General features: G+C 39.1%; 1 protein-coding gene across 7 annotated transcripts in view; it reads left to right on the forward strand.

The window, feature by feature from the left end:
* Positions 1-15,366, forward strand: part of TRAF3 (TNF receptor associated factor 3) — a 70,216-nt gene that overhangs the window by 13,773 nt on the left and 41,077 nt on the right. For 4 of the 7 annotated variants that reach the window (XR_009114623.1, XM_058027391.1, XM_058027395.1 and 1 more), the window contains exons 4-5: positions 763-6,394; positions 7,213-7,356. The gene's annotated coding sequence lies outside the window, so the exon portion shown is untranslated. The remainder of the gene's footprint in view (positions 1-762; positions 6,395-7,212; positions 7,357-15,366) is intronic. The other 3 variants (XM_058027393.1, XM_058027394.1, XM_058027392.1) reach the window with 3 other exon arrangements.

A 15,366-nucleotide genomic window follows, 5' to 3' on the forward strand; every position in this document is an offset into this window, starting at 1 on the left:
TTCCTTGTTAAAAGAAGGAAGGAACTCCTTTCAGTTCTTTATTGACTGATGATTCTTGGCTCTCTTATTACCTTTTACAAGTAAAGTGAAAATGGAAGAACTAAGATGGTATCATGCTTTCTTGTAAATACCTTCTGACTGGCTCACTAATTTTCTACAAGAGTGGATAGAACTGGTTCCTTAAACTACTTCAGTTCTTAGTGTCACAGCTCAGAAATGGCAACAACGTGCTAACCAAGGTTTTACACTGGCTAACATGTTTTAATGCCATTTGGTGGTAGTCTAAAAGCTACCTCTGTTTCCAGTGTTCACATTTCCATCCTTTAATATCAGAATGTTAAGTCTTTCCTGTGCTGAGAAGGTTGAAGAGCAGTAGAGCTGTGTTGAGAAATGGAGTGTCATCTCAGATAGTTTCTTTTCTTGGTTTTGGTTTAGGTTAACAGAAGTATCTTTACATCTGCAGTTTCTGGAAATTTAAGAACACTGTGAACCTCTGGCCAATAAAAATTTTCCCATTATGTAAAACATTCTTGTAGATATTGACTCACTGATGCCTTCCTCCATGAAGTAAACAGACTTTTGCAATGAATTTTCTAGTGAAGTAGTAGGTTTTGGTGCAGCTTTTTGATTTGCTGTAGTTTGTTATGGTTTAGTGCAGCCTTTACCTACTATTTTTCTTTTTTTTGCCTTCAGGCTTGTGAGAATTGTTTCTGTCTATTAATAGGAGATGCTTGAAACCGACTTGACTTGTTTGTTTCCCAGCAGGAAAGCCTAAGTGCTTAGGCTTTAACTGAATCAAGACCAGCTCTCAGCAGTGGGAAACAATATATTAATCTATCGGAGCACAGACTGCAGGCTTGTGTGTCACTGGGGTTTGTGGTGGGAGTATTTTTCATGTAAACAGGTAGGTAGGAACGATTCTTCTGCTGTGTATGTTTTTAATATGTATGTTGAGAAACCTCATGACAGTTGTGTGAATTGGGGTTTTTTTTGGTGGGATTTTTGGGCTCTTTTTTTTGTTTTTTTTTTAGTATTAGCATCATTGCATGACACCGTAAAGTACCTCATTCTCCTTTGCGTTCTCACATCTTTAAGTTGATGATATTTATTTAACAAACCATCTTCAGTGCCTTGGTTTGGTTTGGTTATGAATGAAGGTGATACCTCAAAAGTCAGAATAAGTTTCATTCTCATTTCTGTAAATAAACCCTCTTGTAGCATTGTTCTGTCTCGTTGTGTGCCCTGCACACAATCAGAATGGACTTTTTGGCAAGTTCTGCATTTTGCCTGATGGAATTAAGTTGCATGATAGTTTATGGACACTGGGTTTTTCTGTTTCATCAGTTGTACTTGCAAGGAAGGTAAGCAAATTATTATCTCCATTTCACAAAAAAATCTTCCCCTCAGATGTTTGATTTCAAATAGATTAAAAATATGATTAGAACTCATAGGAACCAGCTTCCTCAGTCAGCCACAGCCTAATTTGGAAAACTGCATTTAACCTTACTTGCAAGAAGAGAAAATGTCTTGAATCCTTTAGAACAGTACCTTAAATATGTCTGGGGTTGTGCTTTCCTTCCTTGTTCCACTCTACTTTTTCTGGAGTTTAAAAACAAATTATGCTTCTAAAAAAAAAAAAGTTAGTCCTGTTTGCCTTCAGTTTAAAAGCTTTAAATTAGGAATGGATAAAAGAAGTGAAACGTGCTCCTTTCAACCTCTTGAAGTGAACATAGGAAATTCTTCAGTGCTTCAGGTGAGTGCTGGGGGTTGTGGCTTTGCAGAGGAGCAGCAGGTGATGCTCTGGGACTATTCTGGGGCTTTATCCTCAGAACAGGTACAGCTTTATAAGGCTGGAAGGTAGAGAGGCTCTTTCAAAGTTCTCTGTAGAAAGGGATAAAAATAAAGCTTTTTGCTACACTATTGCTAGATCTTATGTTAAGTGCTGTGACTAAGAACTTCTTGTTGGTAATAAATTATGTGAATTAATGATGGTGCTTAAATACAGAAGTTCATGTTCTTGTCACAATAAGTTCTTTTTGTAGGTTCGCATAACAGTATAACAAGTCCTTTTTAGGTTGTGATCTAGAAGTAGCATCTGAAGGATGCAGGAAAAGGAAGTAGTCTGCTGGAATAGTTGAACACTCTTTTGGCCTTTTCTCTTTCTCTTTTACTCTCCCACACAGGACCATGAACAGTTTATGAAGCAGACTTGCTATCTTTCTGTAAAATTTTTTTTCCCCTTGGTCACATCTTCTAAGTTGGTGCTAGGTGTTTGGTGGTGTTTTCCTAGGAAGTCTTGTGTGCCTCTGTACTGGTATGTGAATGCCTGCCAGAAAGCAACTAGGCTACACATGGTTGTCTTGAAGTAATTTTCACTGTCCTGAAGAAGAACAGGTTAGGAAGTGTTAAGGTGCTAGTCATAGACTAACTGGAGAAAACAAAAAAATTATTAAAGCTCTTATTTTCCTATTTATGTTTGGTTTTTATGGGAAGGGATATTTTTAGTCCTTCTTCTTCCCAACTTTATCAAGATAAAATTGTTTTTGTGTTCCTTATTTCTAGTTATTTTTTCACTTTTGACAGTTCCCAGCTTAAGACTGGAGCCCCTATTATACAAGGTAATACATATGAAGAGATGGGAACTTGGTAGGTGCCCAGGTAAGATCAGAGAAGGGGGATCTGTTCCTCAACAAAGGAGAATAGAAATATACAGAAGTGCATTAAGTCACACAGGAAGTCTCTAATAGCTTTTCTGATTTTGTTCTTCTGTTTCAAAGCTAACAGGCCTCTCTTTCACCTTTTCACATTTGTGATTATGATTTTAAAATGTTGTGTGTTGTGTGGTCTGCAAACCAAGGAAAGGATTTGAAGCTGAAGATGACCTTTAGTGGTAAATTCTTTTCAATAGGTAAAAATTGGATATAAAACCAACTAAAAGTTTGGGAGCCTAAACTGGGTATATATTATCCACTACAGGAATGTCAATGTAAACTAAACCATATTAGAAGAAGAATTGTAACATCACTGTTTCAGTGCATGGGAACTCAGGAGCCCCTGCAAAGAGTAAGCCAAGGACCTTGTGCACAGCTTTGAGAAGTTAATCTCCCATCTGTTGGTGGGGCAGTGGGTAGTAGTTGTTTTCATTCTATCTTAGTCTATACCTATGTTGCCCATTTTACTGGCCTTTAAGGAAAAGGAAAACCTTCAAACCTGCCCCTAAAACCAGCCAGCCTTAGCACTGCTTGGAGCCAAACCCCCAAAGGATGCATCTCCCTCCAAACTCTCCCATTTCCTTTGTGCTCATGCCCATATAACACGCTCTGATTGCTGCTACTGCCCCTCTCCTGGGGGCTGCACAGGAGGTGGGGAGGTGCCAGAGGGCTGTGGAGGTTTCTGAGCTTTCCATGTCATTGCCAGCAGGTGCTCAGCCCTGCCTAATGTTCCAGTGAGGCTGAACCAGAGGAGTCTGGGCAGGATGCTCCCCCAAGGAGGACCTGGATCTCCAGGAATAATAGGTTGCTGATGGTAGGCAGCTGGGATGAGCTAAAAGATCTGGCCTTGAGCCTGGCTCTGCAGGATGCAGAAGGAAGGAGGGGTGGAAAGCAGTGATGAGCCTATTGTTTCAAGTGAGCCAACAACTGGCTGATTGACACAAGGCTCCTTGTTGCTCCCTTTGCTCTTAAACACAGCTGTGGAGAGTGGAGGGGGATGGAGGTAACTCAAACTATACATGAGATTTCCAGTGTCCAGAGAGGCAGTGGGCATAAATTAAGAATAAAAAAGATAAAATTCCATCTGAATACAAGAAAAGCTTTTGGCTGAGGGTGTGCTCAAACACGGCAACAGGCTGCCCAGTGCGGTGGTAGAGTCACTCTCTGCAAATCCTCAAAACCCAGTGGGTGGCTGTGCTGGGCAGCTCTGCATGACCCTGCCTGGGCAGAGGGGGCTGACCTGGATGGTCTCCAGATGTTCCTTCCAACCCCACTGCTTCTGTGAGAGCTTCTTTAATATTTGGATTCATTCTTTTGCTGCTGTTGTGGAACACTTGGGGAATAATTACAAATGCCCCTGCTGGGCACTTGTCTCACAAAAACTGCTGTTGTGTAATCACGGCAGTTTTAATTGTATGGGGAAAGCATCCAAGTGCTAAGTAGTTAATTGACTAAACTCCCCAATTTAACAACCAAAGCAAAAAAAAATCCACCAGTGTCTCCCCCTTCCCTGAACTGAGAAAACACTGAAGCATCTTAAACCTTAAAAGACATTTTGGTTTGAATCCCTTAAAATATTACGGTTATGAGAATTAAAGGTAGCTTTATCATAACAAAATTGTTTATTTTCCCCTCATTCACTCCAGTTTTTCCACAAAGTGCTACCCTCAAATTATCCTGTGAAAAATGAAATAAAAAGCAGGCAGCAACATGAGGAGGAGCAGCAGAGAAAATGCTAAGTGATCCCACCAAACTCTGCAGTTTTTGCCTTCCAGCCCACGACTGGGAAGTCATGAGATGATCTGAAAGAACTTTGCTGTAGCTGTGTTTCTTTGCTGGACTCCTTCAGCCCTCCCCCGACTGCATTTTGCACAGCCCTCAGAAAGACTGCAGTGCAGTAGTTGGCAAGGAGGGAATTACTAGGAGGGAAAATCAAGCTGTGGTGGCTCCTCTTGCAGTGTGGTGTTGCTGAGATCTGCATTTTGGAGGAGGTAATGAATGGCTGCCTTTGGGTTTCCAATTCAGAAGTCTGGAAGCTTGCAAAAAGGAGGATGTGGATAAGTTTCCATTAAACGTCCCTAGAGTGTGCATGGCATGCTGGACAGTCACTAAGCTTATTGATGCAGTGGTTTGGGTTTTCTTCTTGATTCAAAACACCTGCAGTTTCTGCCTAATACTTTGTTTTTAATCCTCTGTGCTCAGACAGTGGAGAATAAGGTAAGGTACTTTTTGTTGACTAACATATAAAGGATAATGGGAGTAATTTCTATATGTTGTAGCATGCAACAATAACTGTGCTTGTTGGAAAGTAAAAGTTTTGATTCCCTTTTTTATTGCTTGTAGTTCATTGAAATTCTTTGTAATAATTTCCCTGAATTATCTAGTGTATTCAAGTCGAGAAACAGTTATGTGTACTTCATTAGTATTAAAAGATTCTTTTTTAGTCAGTTTTCACTTTGGTTTTCCAATATAATATGGAATTATTTTCAAGATCAATTGTTTTCAATTGTTCTGAGAATGTTCCTTTTTTATGTTAATCTTAGGAGCTAAATCCCAAGTCTTACCAATATCTTTGGATTTTTTTTTTATGCCAGATTTTTAAGGGCGTAGCACTGTCATAATGCTGCTGTTCAGCTGTGGAGTGCACTTGTTTAGTAAGAATGAAACTTTGGAGGCACCTTAATTCTCTGGGGTTTGGAAGGGGTTGGTTGGTGTCTTGGGAGGGAACGGAGAAGCTGAAAGTGCAAAACTCCCTGCATGAAATTTGGGTTTATACCTAAGAATACAAAGGAGCAGTGGCCCAGGGCCATTGATATGATGGGTGTCTGAAGTCAATATCGGAGCTAAGAGTTTTAGAACTTCAGTTTTTTGCTGAGTTAATATGTAAATGTTTAGTACAGAAATTTGTGCTACTTTCAATGCACCTGTAGGTATAATGGGCTGACTTGTAATTTATATACTGTTTTGGTGGGGAAAGCTTATAGTTGCAGATCTCCTTTTTCTTTGAGTAAGCATTTATTCTTGGAGTTTTCTGTAAACCTCAGTGCTGGGCTCTTTTTCCAGTTACTGTGTTTCTAGAATGAGCCAGATTGAGCTTTCATTGGCCTATGTGTGTTTTGCCAGAATCTGTAACCACTCATTAGCACGTTACTTACTATGATTGTGGTCCAAAGTAGCATTGCTGCTACTTTGTTAGCAGCAGTAGCCTTTCCTTTCCACTTCCTGAGGACCAAAGGTGAATTGTAGCACATGACCAAGATGAAAAAAAACTCAGAAAGCCACAAAACCCCAGTTTTATAGCCGTGGAACTTTGTGGCATTCCTCCTTTGTGGCTATCTTGGTCTCGTGGTACAAAGTCCCGCACTTCAGCTGTGGCAAGGGGAGCGGAATCCCGGCGTGTGTGAGGTTCAGGTAAGCATTTCTGTGACACTGTGACCTTCCATAGCCAGCTGTGTGACTGCTGAGGCCGAGCTGTGTGACTGTGAGGCCCGTCGGTGTGACTGTGGCTGCTGAGGCCCGTCGTGTCCCCAGCTGTGTGCAGGATGGCAGCGGGGAGCGCTCTGCCCGGCCGGGCCCTCGCTGCCGGCCTGCCCCTGCCCCGGCCCGCCCGCCAACGTCGCTGCCCTGGCACCGCGGAGTGACCGCCCGGCTTGGCCTCAGCGCCCTCCTGGACTCGGGGCTAGGTGGGTGCAAAGTGCAAGAGTCAAACTGCTGAAATTCCTGTGAAATTTTGTGCCTTGGCTCTGTATTGTACATGGCCAGGTGAGGTTGCTGCTGTGCGCTCGCAAAATTTGGCCTTGACGCGTAAGGGTGAGAGAGGATGTGGCGCTTCAGACTTGTGTGGTGGTGGCCTGGGCATTGTGGTAGCATTTGTTGAACTTTGTGCATTCCTAAACATGGGAGTATAGATATTGATGAAGATTTCTATTAATTATGCTCTTGGACCATTTTCTTCTTTTTCTCTGTGCTTGTAAAAATCCCAGGATCATACAAACTTCCCCATTACTTGTAATGACCTGTTGGAATATTGTTGTGGCGTGTTCCACTCCGCAGAACACTTAATTACTTTCCCAGAATTGAGTTGGTGTTTTCAAATGGAATTTATCAGACTTTCCAAGAAAATGGCACTGCTTTGAAGATTTTCTACAGTCTGTAATGACCCATAGTGTATCTGGGTGGAGAAGGTTTTGTGTGTGTGTGAAAGCAAGAAATTATAGCTGTGATTTTAACTGTGCATGCCCTCCTTTAATGCTATTTTGTTGAGTCATTTGTGAGCAATACTGGAGGAGAAGAAAACAATAGTTTAAAAATCATGTTGATATGCTTTGTGTACTGTTCTTTGTTATTTATCTTTGTTACATTTAGACTATTTTTAAAGTTCATCATTAAGTATTAGTTTGATGGTCTAATGAAACTAAAGAAGTAACTTGATGGATTCTGAGAAGCCTGTTACAGTGTTTTTGAATGAAGGTAATGTAACTCAAACTCTTTCTTTCTTCAGGGCAAAGAAAGAAACCAGGCAGACTGTAGCAAAGCTCCCTTTATTGGCAGAAGTAAAGAGAGCCCTATCAGAGCATTGAGAAAGCCTATTCTCCTTTCTTCTCAAGCCACGGATCAAATGAGATTCAGATAAAACGAAGGAAATGTAAGCAATCAGAGAGTCTTCCAAATTTGGGGGAGGTGTGGGAAGAGGAGAAGTGCACAGATCTGATCCAGAAAGCTGCTGCATGGACTTTGGAAATCAAGAGCTTTTATTTAAGCTAACAACTCAGTTTTTAATATTATAGTTTCTTCAGTTGTCTGTGAAAGAGAATTGTTACATGAGAAAGAACATACAATTTCCAGACTGGTACAGAGTTTACCTGTTAGCAGGTAATTAGGGAAGAGGTTAGAAAAAGCAGTAAGAACAGAGGCTGGACAAGAACTCTAAAGGTTTTCAACCTTTATGCCATTCTGGCAGCATCTGTGGTACCCAAGAGGTATTTAAATGGGAAAGGGTTCTGTAACCTGTTCTTAAGGTGAACCTTTTCTAAAGGTTAGAGCCTAAGAAAATACATGCATTTATTGGAATTGTGTTACTGTGAGTTTGGACACTCACCTTTAAACTTCTAATGCTTGTAACTTGGCTTGTGTGTTACCTGAAATTGTATTCACATGTATGGCTTGTTCTTTGGTGGCACTGCCACTGCTTTCTGTGGCTCTGATATGGTAAAACCTTTCCTTTTGTTTTTTTGGCCGCTGGGAAAATTCTCACATTTGTCAAACATGAAAAATTGACAGCATTAGATAAACTCTGAAGGAGATTTGTTGGGAATTACAATTTGATATACTTTCTCTCAAAGGCTTCTTTTGCCTTGTGTTTGAGTGCATGGCTGAACTGGGCTGTACTCAATCCAAACTTTATAAGCTTGCTAAGTACTGGTTAGGAGACAAATTGCTGCTACATTTATTAAGGATATAATGATTTTTATTTTTTTTCTCCTAAAGCATGAATATTTGGGTAGAAGAGAACATTTTACCTAAGCAGTCTTTCTATTGCCATGAAGTAGGTGCTTGGAAATCTGCTTTCCTTTGGTTTTAATTCTAGTCATGCACATAATATTTCCTCTTCTACTTCAAAAATGTAATACAGTCTTTGTGAGAATGAGCATTTATTTTGATGACCTTGGTCTGAATTTTCACATGCAATCCTTTCAGCAATTCATCATTGCACTGCTGATAGGATGAAAAATAGGTTTTTACAATATATTCTCCTGGCATCTGTGTTGTTGATTTTTTTGTAGTCCATTAAAGTAAACCTTGAATGTGGTGGTGGAGAGCTTGATTGAAATTCCTGGTCAAAACTGAGCAGATGAGAGAAAAAAGGGGCTATATAAAGGGAAGTGTATAAATACAAAAAGTTTGTACTAAGAGAGATGATCTCTTATGGGACTGTTATGTTCATCTTAGGCCACTTTTAAAATAAAGTCCTCTGGAGATGGTTTTAAAAAACTGGGTGATGGCATATCATTAAAGATGTAAAATTATCTTGTGGGAAGTGAGAGGATAACTTAGGATTGTCCTCTCTCAGCTGAACTTAAGATGCTATGAATTTGCTTTAATTACAGCTGTTGCCAGCCCTCTGTGTTGTGTTAGTGCACTGATGAAGCCCCTTATTTCACTGAGACACAGAGGCTGTTTGGATTGATAACAAAACCCATCCTTGTTCCAAAGTGGAGCAGCCTTCACTGTAACTAATCTCAGCTATCAGCAGCACAGCTGTCAGTGAATAAGTATAATTCTGGTGCAGTCCATACCCTGGAGAATAAATTAGCAAAGTAGTAAGACCATATAAAGATAAAAATGCAGTGTGAGTTTACATATACCTAGTTTAATGATTTTCTTTTGTTCCCCCTGAATAACTGCCTTGGAAAATGGAAAATTGTTTTTAAAAGCCCCAAGACAAAGAAAACCCACTTTTTGACACTATGATGCTTGTCTAACCTGTAGAACTCACTGTTCTGATATAGCACTAAGAATTTGCTACTCTTGTCCTCAAAATAATTGCTTGTCAATTTAGCAGATGTGTAGAGGAAATGGGAATCATGCTTAACAGAATCTTTGGAGTTACCTCCCCCCCCCCTTTTTTTTTTTTCCCTCTTGCCTATCCAGTAGTGCATTGTAGATATTATATAATGATGGAAAACAGTTCCAGGAACTGGTTTGAGCCTGGCTTGATGAATCAACATTGCAACATTTTTAATGTATTTTGTGACTTTATGCCATATTGCAGGAAGTGCATTTATATGTATTCTGAATTGGATTAAGTTGGGCACTCTTTTGGGATCTTCTAAAGGCAGCCATAAAAACTTCCAAAACAGTGTTGAAGAAAGAGAGGATTCTTCTCAGAAGCATTTATAATGTTAAGATGGTAGTTCTCCTTATATAGAGAGATGTAGATTTGTCTTTAATATTACACCTAGTGTTTTCAGGTCCTGCAATTGCTTCCCAAGATAACAAAGCATTGGTGTACAGTTTAGTTGGAAAGTATCATGTTAAGAAAAAGAATCTCTTATGACTCTTAAGAAGCGTGGGCAAGTTATTTATTTTTATCCAGACTTCTAGAAGGGTTTAGAGTGGTGACAAATCTTGCTAGAAGAGTCCAAAAATAATACTTCCTCCTGATGTAGAACACTTCAGGCCAGAGATGCTATAAAAGGTAAGCAATGTTTTGCTTAGTATACAGTTTAGGGAGAGAAACAAAGTGATGAAGCCTTAAAATCATGTAGGAATTCTGTAGAATTGGTGGAGAAAAAAATCCACATTGCTGAAATATTGGAAGCTTCATTGCCTAGATACAAGTTATCTGCAGGAAGTGGGAATCAGCACTCTTTCCTCTGAAGTGTCATTAGCAGTGCAAGATCCTGTAAGCTCTAATCTTGGGATGTAAACCCCTTACTCCATCAGTGAGTGTCCTCTGCATACTTTTAAATCTGGCATTTGCTCCATTTGTAAATTATTCTTTCCATTCTGCATATCTAAACTGTGCCTGTGTGAATCTTTATGACAAGCAGATAATTCTTTATGAGCATAAATTTTCCAAGGAATCTGAGTATTTTCATTTAGTTTCTAGAGTAACACCTGGAGGCTTTCAGGTTTGAATTTTGAAAAATAAAAGTGCATGTTTAAAGGTTAGATTGCCATTAATACATTACACAGAATTGCTTTATTAAGTATTTATTTGGTAGAAGTGAACATGATTTCATTAATATTAACTAAAGAAGCCCTCAGGTGATAAGCACACAAAAAGAATTTTCAGCTAAAACTGTCAACTTTGTATTCCAAATCTGAAGGCACATCTCTTTAAGGCCTTGTGGATGGTGTGGAATGCACCACTTTTAATGTGTTTCTGAAGCAGCAACAGTACTGTACAACTTTATCAGAAGTTTCTTTGAAAGATTGCTCTTGCTTGTGTTACACTTTTTTGGCTGTGTAACAGTGATAAACACTTGGTTCTGGGTAATAATGTGAAGTTTAGTCAGAAAAATTTATAAGTTACTTTTTACAACCTCCACACTAGGAATGTTGTAGGAGGATAACATCCTCATTGATTTTTGTTAATTCTCATAATCCAGTACAAGGGAAACCTTCAAAGGGAGCTGGGGTTTTTTGGTCCTCAGTAGTGTCCTGTGTGACCCAGGGCTGTAGAGGTGCCTTGTTCTCAAGATGTCAGTGGTATCTGTTGATCTGAAACCTCCAGAACTGCAGTTGGTGTAAACATGCAGGCAGCAAATAAAACATTTAAGGTTGGCAAGACAAAATAATACCATGGTTTGTTACCTGGCAAAGTAACCACAAAGAAGAGGTAGAAGCTAGAAGAAACTGTGAGAAAAATGAGGAGATGGCGTGCAGGTTCCAGGTAACAGTCTTTTAATGACACTTTACAGTTGGAATAATGAACACTCATACACCAGCAGGCATTTGTGTCTTACGTGCACTTGGCCTCCAGTAGCACATTCCCAAAGTCTGTGTTCTACAGGAGGAAGCAACATGCTCCTTCCTTTCTTACATTGCTGGGAAACATGTTTTGTGAATCTAAATTTTCACTTAGGGAAAGCACTGCTTTCTCCATGAACACCTCAATAAAGGTAAGAAATGCTTTAGATAGCAGTGAATGTGAAGTTGGGATTATGAATACTATGACAAGTCTGGGTAAAGGGTCTGTGACTTTCTCCTGAAAACTCAACTTCAGTAATACTTTTTTACTAGAGCTGTAGAAACTGAAATTTCTAGTATAACTAGAAATTTCTAGTATAACTAGAAATTCTAGCACAAGTGGTTTAGAGGGTTTTAAATTTTTTTAATGTATTTTTTTCCTTCTTCCAGATTCTGTGTGCAAATGTGGTTTGGTGGTTGTTTTTTTTTTTTTCCATCTAATATAAAAATCTTAACAAAAGTCCCACTTTTTTCCCAAACACTAAGGTGTTGGTCATAGATAATACAATCTCACAGTGTAGTGTACAGTGTAGGCATTGAAATCACTGAAGTTAAACCTGCTATCACTTCATTAAATAAGTAGGCGATGTTTTTTTCCCCTCACATTCTGATAAATAATAAAATATAGGCAAATGAAAAGAGAGTTACTGTTATTCTCTTTTTTCCTTTTCCTTCCTGATGAAGAAGCAATGGATTTGGACACAGCTGAAGACATCATCTAGAATGGTGGGAAATTTCACTCAGGATTAGTGAGAGGTTGAATTCTGTGCATGAATAAATGTCTTCCGTGCAGTTCAGTGTTCAGTAAAATATTCTGATGATGTCACATGCTGTGTTAATTTCTAGAGTTTGATTAGTATTTGGGGCAATATTTCTTTCTTAACTGCGTTCATAGTATGATGTGTTCACTGGGATAAAATGGAAGAGCAGGAGATGTTTTATGAGAGTGAGTTAATTTCCATGAAAGACAGGTTAGATAGGTTTTTTTGCATTTTAGATGTAGGCTTAGAAAATTTAGTTAGAGTGGAACAAACTTCATATGGAAGTGAGAGACTGTGGTTTTGAGTTTTCTGGTATGGTCATGTCTATTTGCTCAGCACTTCATTTCAGTGTTGAGTTCAAAAATTGCCAAGCCATACTTGAAGTTGCATTCTCTTTCATTTACCAGGTTCCTCTAAACTCTGCTGTGTTCAGAATTTCCTGGGAGGACTATTTTTTTAAAGATGAGCTGCATTTTAAAATTAATTAAGTTGTACTTTGTAGGTATTCTTGAGAAGGCAGTTTTGCAGTAATTATTTGTAATAAGCTTCTTGAAGTGCTTTGGGTTTTTTTCTTTTTATTTGCTGGTCTCTGACACCTTTGCCTTCACATACTTTCTTCTAATTGTAGAAAATGAGATACTACCTCTCTTATTTTTTTTTCCTCTGCTGAGATTTGAAGGCTGGATTCATTAGGAGACAGCACAGATGCACTCTGTCAGGAATTGGCAATGCAGAAATATTCTTCATGCAGTTGGCAGACAGCAGTGTAGATAGGTGGACTCTGATTTGAGGAATATCTTCTGCTGTTCTGATAGACTTGAAATTTTGTTAGATTTGAAGCGGAGGATCTCTTTGATTAACAGAAAGTAAAAGAATAGCGCTGATCTGATCAATAGGTCTTGGTTCAAGAACAATGAAAAGGTTGGCAAAAATACTGCAGTAATTTTTTGATTCCTACTACTTCAGAGATGAAGAGACTTTGTTGTCTTAAGTTGCTATAAGCAAGTTGTTGCTGATTATTCATGCAGCAGATTTTTCTCGAAGGCACCCTTTGGGAGGAAAAGGGGGCTAGACTAGGTCACTAGAGGATGAGCCATCATTTTCTAGGACTGCATGCCAGGTCAGAATAATTGGGACATGCTCTTTGCCTTTACCCTTGTTGGTCCTTGCTGGGGTTTGTTGTTGCCCAGTCAAGCAGGCAGAAGTGGAATCATAGTGAGCAGTTGGGCTTTTGGGTGTCTGTGATTTGACACTTGTATCATGTGAACCAAAGACTTGTGGTGTGCTGTGCAGCAAAAGTAAAGCATTAGACCTGCTGTAAAACAGGAATTGGAGGAAATCTGGATTGATGGAAATAGCTTTCCATAAAAACAGAGTGCTTCAAATGCAAATATAAGCTGTTTTTTTCCTAGTTCTCTCTTCAAAGCACATGTAAAACCATTTTGAAAGATGAAACTACCTTCAATTCCAAATATGATTTTTGTGGTGTTTCTGGGAATATTTTATCTGAGTATATTTCTTTTGCAGAAGATAAAATGCTTCCTTTGTAAATAGAGCCACAAGTTAAAAAAAAATCAAAAATTCATAGTGTTCAGCCACTTCCCTCACATAGGACTGTCATATGTATCTCAATCATGGACTTCCCCTAAACAGCAGAGGAAGAGATTAAAGTGTACTTTGTTCTGTGATCATCTGATTATCTTTTGATCTTTCCTGTTCTTTATCTGCTTCTACTAAAAGCCTGGTATAGAAATACAGATCACAGCTGGGGGTTAACTTCACAGATGAAATGTAACAGCTTTGTCTAGGGGTGCATGAGAGAAAAGAGGAAATGTACAGGAACCTGAATTGGAAGTGCAGAAGAATACTCATCCTGAGCTTGGACAGCGTTTCTCTTATCTGTTGTCTTGTGACCCAGGCTTTCAATGCTTAAGAGGTCTTTTGATTTCTAAAAGATGCTTTTGATTTCTTGTACTTCAGATGACTTTATACTGTATTTTGGTAGCCCAGTGAGATTAGGAAGTAATTACTGAGAGCTGCAGATAGCAAGTGTAAGTCAAAATACAAACACTTTATTTTTACTGCTGCCTCAGGCTGAATCTTAAAGCTGTTTTGCCAACCCATGTGTCATCCTTCAAAGGAATGCTGTAAACTTCCAAAAAAGCAAGAGCTGAACGTAGTGTCACATAAAGATCAGCTTTCCTTAATTGCACTGACTCACCTTTTCTGCTGTCTTTTTAATAGATAAAATTTAAGCCCTTTAAGCCCCTTCTTTTTTTCTTTTCTCTCATCCATTGAAATATGTATTTGACTAAATGTTAATTGTATTCAGCATATTATTGGATAGTTACTAAAAGTCTATTGGGCATTCTGAACTATGTTAATACTATGTTATTACTTATAAATATTACTAATCTAACCTCTTAGTGCTGATGTAATTACTTTCCAAATCTGTCCTTTATTTAGAATCAAAAGTTTTTTACACTGAGCAGGAGGGAGTGTATGTTAGAGCTCTTTTCATGACTGCATAGTCCAGCAGACTTGCTAAATTGAGATCCCTTGGATGGGGATGCTGTTTTGTTTAATCCCCTAAGACACTTCACAAGGCTGTGTAGACTTATTTCTTGAAAGAAGTACAGCCAAGGAAATAAGTAAGTTGAAAGAATAAAACAATGTAAAATATAACTTTCCTTTTATTTTCAGCTCTTCAGTCATCTTGCAAACTAGAACATGGGAAATACACAATGTTTTTGATGAAAGTGACACATGGTTGTTCTTTTGCAAGAATATCATGATAGCATCTTTTGATTATGCTGCTGATTTTCTAGGTCAGATAGGAAAAGAAGGAATAGCCTGTACCTTCCAAACCAAGAATACTTTTCCTATTTGTTCAACGATTTCTACAGGCTAGAGCCTGTGGAGATTGTGGTGAAATATGGTTTAATTGCTTGAGATCATAGCAGCTCAAGTATCAGAACAGGCCTTTTTGCTGCCTGAGAATATCACATCATAATTGCTGCCATAAAAACTCCTGACAGGGGGGTGTTAAGTGCTGGGAGATGTTGCTGGGAGAGGTTGCAGTTTCTTCACCCAGGGAGTTCTGAAAACTCAGCAGTGGACCTGACCTGGCTTTGAAGATGGTCTCCTCTGAGCAGGAGGCTGGGCTGGATGACCTCCAGAGGTGCCTTCCAAGCTCAGCACTGGGAAACTGCTCTGGAGAGCTTGCAAGTGGCAGAAGCTTCCTGTGTGGAGAATGCTCAATGCACATCTTCTCTGTGTTTTCAGATGTTTGGCCTACTTGCTTATATCTGATTTTTCCTGTTGGTCTTCTTCTGTTCTATTATATGTATGATATCCAGGTCTTCTTCACAGCAAGGAAGGTGCATGCAAATATGAAATCATAGGGCAAAGTTTAAAGT

Source organism: Melospiza georgiana, chromosome 6 (genome assembly GCF_028018845.1).
Source record: "Melospiza georgiana isolate bMelGeo1 chromosome 6, bMelGeo1.pri, whole genome shotgun sequence".
NCBI classification, from domain to species: Eukaryota; Metazoa; Chordata; class Aves; order Passeriformes; family Passerellidae; genus Melospiza; species Melospiza georgiana.